Source organism: Microtus oregoni, unplaced genomic scaffold, assembly GCF_018167655.1.
Source record: "Microtus oregoni isolate MIOR12 unplaced genomic scaffold, Mior012 000012F_ref0000307, whole genome shotgun sequence".
Classification (NCBI taxonomy): Eukaryota; Metazoa; Chordata; class Mammalia; order Rodentia; family Cricetidae; genus Microtus; species Microtus oregoni.
The window spans coordinates 19,626,808-19,632,807 of record NW_024543071.1 but is presented as its reverse complement, the minus strand read 5'-3'; the positions used below and the strand labels follow the sequence as shown (position 1 = coordinate 19,632,807).

The following is a 6,000-nucleotide window of genomic DNA, read 5'->3' as shown; positions in this document are numbered from 1 at the left end:
TCAAACTTGCTTTTTTTTTTAATATTTATTTATTATGTATACAATATTCTGTCTGTGTGTATATCTGCAGGCTAGAAGAGGGCACCAGATCTCATTACAGATGGTTGTGAGCCACCATGTGGTTGCTGGGAATTGAACTCAGGACCTTTGGAAGAGCAGGCAATGCTCTTAACCACTTGAGCCATGTCTCCAGCCCCCTCAAACTTGCTTTTAATACCATCCAGGACCACCTGCCTACATAGGGGGTGGCATGGCCCCCAAATTGGGCCATGCCTTCCCACATCAATTAATGCCCTGGAAACTTGCCTGCAGGGAATCAGATGAAGGCATTTACTCAGTATTTCTCTTGCCAGATTGTATCAAGATGACAATAATTTAACCAGCACAGATTGCAAGATGGAAAGACTGGACCAAAGAAGTCCATAAAACCTTGCAGCTTAGCCAGACATGGTGGCACGTGCCTTTAATTCCAGCACCCAGGAGACAGAGGTAAGTGGATCTGAGTTTGAGGCTAGCCTGGCCTACAGAGCAAGTTCCAGGGTACCCAGGACTACAAACAACACCCGTCTGGGAAACAAACAAAAAACAAATCACAAAACCAAAACCCTGCAGCTTTATGTCAGGCATCTGCAGTTTGTGGTGGCATCATCTAGGCTCCTAGGAGCTTGGGCAGCCCCAGCTCTCGGTCTGCTGCCTGCAGTGTATGTACGTTTGCCTTTGGGCTGCCTCCACTCAATATGGCCCATTCTCCTCAGCAGAGGTCTCATGTTTCTGGCATCTTCAACATCACAGAGGCTGCACTACAACTTAGGTTTCACTCTCGCAGCTATACACACAGCCCACACTGGAGCTCCATTCGGGAAATCTGACCCTGCTACACATTGCCTGGCCCCAGCAGCTTCCTAGAGATGTGCTGCAAGCCTCCACAACCCTGTTGTTGGGACCAAAGAAGACTATAACTCCCCTCCCCATTCCCCAAACTCCAAAAGGCAGTCCAAATATCCAGAAATAGGCTCAGCCTGAACTATTGGAGGATTTATGGTACTTAGATAAAAGCCAGAGTTCCTCATGAACTTATCTGGTTCCCCTCTACCAGAAGTCCCTTCCTTAACCTCTGGCAGAAGGGACAAATAGCTACCTGTAGTGCCTATTAGCATACCAAAGTATATGCCGGCCTCCAGCTCCCACAAGTACCTTGACACATTTCAAGTCCCTGATACACTCTTCAAACTCCACCCTAGTCCTCACTTACTCCCCTGTCCCAAACTCCCTCCAGCTCAGGGGCTTCCTTCCCCTAAGCTATGCAATTTCCTTATAATTCTGCTATTTTGGCTATGCTTTTGCCCCCCCCCCCCCCCCCCCCCCCCCGCCACTTTCTCCTCCTGCTTCTTTCATGGCCATGCTCAGTCTAGTTCTTTCTCTCTCTGGACTCTTCCAGATGTGCCTGGATGTTCTCTCTCCCATATCTACAAAACAAAACAAAACAAAACACACACACACATACACAAAAACAAAAACAAAACAAAAACAAAAAACCTTCCCTTTAACAATTCCATGGAGTGCTTGGTCATGTTGTCAGTTTACAGACCTGTAACTTTTTAATCTACATGTCTGCAACATTAACACTGTGTGGACAGTGCTAAATTCTGTGACCCACTCAAGATGTAATCTGACTCCCTTGAAGCATATCTGAGTGGCCTTTGTGTGCCTGGCTGGTTGAATTTGGGAAGAAGTTTTCCTAGATGGTACTACTGGGGCAAGGCATCCTGGAGCCATCAATAGACAGAGGACACCCTTAAGACACTATTCCTATTGCTTCAGGACAGGCTGGTAGGTTTCTACTTAATTTTACAATAAAAATTTAACAATTACCTCTACTTTGCAGCCACTCTATTTGTAATAGTTGTTTAAAACCTCTTCCTCACCAAAATGCACACTTTCCACAGTTTTCTATCTCGAATTTTCACTGTAAACCTGGCTAATGGACGTGAACAATAACTCTGCCACAGACTAATTCATATGCTACCTTAAATTTTCTTTTATCAAAGAAATTAGTCCATTGCTTTAAATCTCAGACGCACTCAAACTTTCAGGATATAGGTAGATGCAGCCAGATTATTTGCCAGCCTGTAACCCACATGGCCTCTGGCCCAGTTCCCAAGTTGAACCTTTGTTTCCCTCTGAAACCCCAGGAGCACAGAAAGGACTGTGCCTTTCCACTGGCATCGTGAACTTCCCAGCTCTCAACCAGAATGGCCTCTTGAGCTCTGTATACAGTACTCTGGGCTTCTAGTGCTCCACTACAAATTATTCCAGTCTTCCTGAAAACCAGCTCTGAAAGCCTAGGAACCACGTGGTTCTTGCATCTCATTGCTGTGACAAAATATGTGACCACACATCTTTTTTTTTAATATTTATTTATTATGTATACAATATTCTGTCTGTGTGTATGCCTGCAGGCCAGAAGAGGGCATTACAGATGGTTGTGAGCCACCATGTGGTTGCTGGGAATTGAACTCAGGACCTTTGGAAGAGCAGGCAATGCTCTTAACCTCTGAGCCATCTCTCCAACCCTGTGACCACACATCTTAAGGAAATATTTTGGCTCATGATTTGAGAGAGTACCACAGCACATCCCAGCAAGGAAGGCACGGTGGTGGTGTCTCTGGGAAGGCAGAAGTCTACAGCAGTTGCTGAGTACATGGCACCTACCACAGAGCCAGATTACAGCGCTCAAGACATGGTTCAGCCTTGTATCTGCTAACGAGGGTGCATGCCCAAAAGTTTCTACAATGTCCCCAAACAGCACCACCAGCTGAGGATCAAGTGTTCAAACACACAAGTCCATGGGGGACATTTTACACTCAAAATAAAACAGTCCCTATATTGGAAAATGTAGTAAAATAATACCTACTTCACATTATCATTCTGGTGAAGCAAAATAGTCAGTACGAAATAAACCATCATCATCATCATCATCACCATCACCATCATCACCATCATCATCATCATCATCATCATCATCATCATCATCATCACCATCACCATCATCACTATAGACAGGGTTTTCCTATATTGCCCTGACTGTCCTGGAACTTTCTTTGTAGACCATGCTGTGATCGGACTTACAGAGATCCATCTGCCTCTGCCTCCTAAGTGCTAGGATTAAAGGCAGGTGCCACCACTGCCTGGTATAAACCATTATTATTATAACCCGCCATATTCTCTTTCAAGAAGCACTGTGAGAAGTCAAGTATATTTTGGTTCTCAACTTACAATAAATGAAACAGAAATATAGAGTTCACAGTGTAAACAGCATTAAGCTGGGAAAGGGAACTTATTCCTTGGCTTTTGCCTGCGCCTCCCACTTACCCCCACCCCAAATCTTCTGTTGTGCTGACTTGTCTGGACTTCCAACAGAAATGAAAGTATGCTTGTTTCAATGTAGGATTAATCTCTGCAGGCCCTAGAATTGTATATGTTTGAGATTCTAAGACACCAGTTCTTCTTCCTCCTCCTCCTTCTTTTTTTTTGGGGGGGGGGTTCGAGACAGGGTTTCTCTTTAGTTATTAGTGCCTGTCCTAGAACTAGCTCTTGTAGACCAGGCTGGTCTCGAACTCACAGAGATCTGCCTGCCTTTGCCTCCCAAGTGCTGGGATTAAAGGTGTGCGCCACCACCGCCCGCTCTCTTTATTTTAAGACAGCAGTTCTTAACCTGTGGGTCCTGGCCCCTTTGGTAAACTTTTATCTTCAAAAATATTTAACTATGATTCATAAACAATAGCAAAATTACAGTTAAGAAGTAGCAACGAAAATAATTTTTATATATTCTTTTAAAAACATTTTTATTTTTATTTTATGTGCACATGTGTGGAGATGTCAGATCCTCTGGAACTGGGATTATAGAAAGTTGTGAGCTGCCATGAGGGTGTTGGGAATTGAACCTGGGTCCTCTGAAAGAGTAGCCAGTACTCTTAACCACTGAGCCATCTCTCCAGGCCCCAACGAAATAATTTTATGGCTGGTGGTCACCACAGCATGAAGAACTGTATTAAAGGGTCGCAGTATTGGGAAGGTTCAGAACCTGCTGCTCTGAGAGATTATGTTGAGAAATTATTACCCTTGATTTATTTGTTTTAAAACATAGGTGGTGGTTTGAAAAACGACATTATTAACTAGATTTAGAATTACACAGTGTTCACATATTAAAAACAACAACAAAAAACCTTTATGAAACACTTCCTCCAACAGAAAGTTGCTTAAAAATCCCCAAGATTGAAACCCACCATCTAGTGGTGAGGAAGGGAGTGTCGTGCTAGCTATAGGGGACAGCATGGTTACTCAAGGCAAATTCTCTTTTCACGTTCATCTTCTCCCCCTCCTAACTCAGGGCAGTATTAACCCTAGAGAAACTGACGAATTCTGAAGAGCTTGTTTATTTGACAGCAGTCTTTGTTTTGAGAAAGGGTCTCATTATGCTGTCCAGGCTGGCCTGGGATTTGCTCTCCTTTCGCCTGTCAAACTTCCAAAATGCTGGTTTTACCAGGTATGCACCATCACGCATGGCTGGTGGTATAGTCTTACAGCAATCAGTGTAGGCTTTTGAGAACTGTGGAAATCTAATTGGCATTAAGATGGAATGGAGGAACAAAGGAGTCTACTCCCCATACATCTCACTCCCACCCAAATAGTTCTCGGGGGCAGTCACACCACCTCCATGCCACAAAGTGCCCTTCCTGTTCACAAGACTCCGAATCTTTGAGTCGGATCACCTGAGGTCAAGTGATGATTTCATTTTACCCCCAATGATTATCTAAAATTAATATTTAGAAGGAATGCACTGCCCTTAAACCAAAGGGTGGGAAAGAGGCCAGGGTCTTAGGGAACCAGCCGTATTGGTATAGAGTTATTTCCGGTTTTTCTTTTCCTATTTCCTACTTGCTCTTTTCTCCTTCATATAAATCAAATAATTAAGAGTGTTATGTTTAAACGGAAGATGTAACTCCCTGTACAAGGTGGTTTAATTTTCCCAGAAGGGACCTGGCAAACCTAATAGAAATGTTTGAGTCCTTTCCTGAACTATGGATCTGGGAGTATTTTCTAACATAATCTTAAACTGTCGTTTGACATCTATTTTCTATTAGCACAATTTTTCTCAACCCCCCCGAAGATTTTTCAGCTAAGATCAGTCTTACTAGTAGAGATCCCGTAGACTCTTTGACTTACAATGCTTTTTTTTTTCTAAACTGGGCTTACGAATATCGGCGAATTATTCCGATAACTTTAAACCAAATTACACCCTTCACCTTTGAACACCTTGGGGTTCAGTGCCTTCAGGGGCATCCGGGCATTTATTCCTATTTCTGCTCTTTCACTGCACTCCCGGGAGGGCCGGTTTCGTCCGAGAAGTTGAGAGAAGCAGTGGTGCGGAACTTGCAACAGTTGGTGTCGGGCGATAGTCAGGTTGGGAGTGATAGATGGGACTACTTTAAAAACCAAAAGCCCCGGGGAGGGCCGGGGTAGCCGTGGCCTTGCTGGGGAGCGAGGGCGGCGCGGGCGCGCCGGCGTGGGAAGGCGCCCTTCCGGGGCTGTCGGGCCGTGGGACGCTGAGCCAGAGCGCGGGGACGCCGGCTGGCCGGGAGGAGGAGCGGGCCACCCCGGGGCCACCGAGAGGTGAGGGCGGCCTTGCCCCCGCGCCGCCCCCGGCGGAAGGCACGACGCCCAGGCCACGGGTGCGTGCGCGGCCCCGGGCGACGCGGCTGGGCGTGCGCGGGGCCGCGGCGGAGGCAGGGCCGGGCGGGCGGCAGAAGATGGCGAGGGTGTGTAGGCGGCAGCAATGCTCCGTTGAGAGACGCGGCTTTCGGCAAGAACTGGACTCGTGGCGCCACAAGCTCATCCACCGCGTAGGTGAGGCTCTCCATCGGTGCCCGAGCCGCCCAGCCGGCGGCCGCCCGTGCGTGGGAGGGAACTGGGCAGCGGCCGCCGCGCTCCGGCCCCGCG

At 46.6% G+C, this 6,000-nt stretch overlaps 1 protein-coding gene across 2 annotated transcripts in view; it reads left to right on the top strand.

Annotated features, from left to right (window-relative positions):
* The first annotated feature begins 5,678 nt into the window (after window positions 1–5,678).
* Window positions 5,679–6,000, top strand: part of Lcor (ligand dependent nuclear receptor corepressor) — a 105,574-nt gene continuing 105,252 nt past the window's right edge. Inside the window, exon 1 of one of the 2 annotated variants that reach the window (XM_041660853.1) lies at window positions 5,679–5,907. The gene's annotated coding sequence lies outside the window, so the exon portion shown is untranslated. The remainder of the gene's footprint in view (window positions 5,908–6,000) is intronic. The other variant, XM_041660855.1, reaches the window with a different exon arrangement.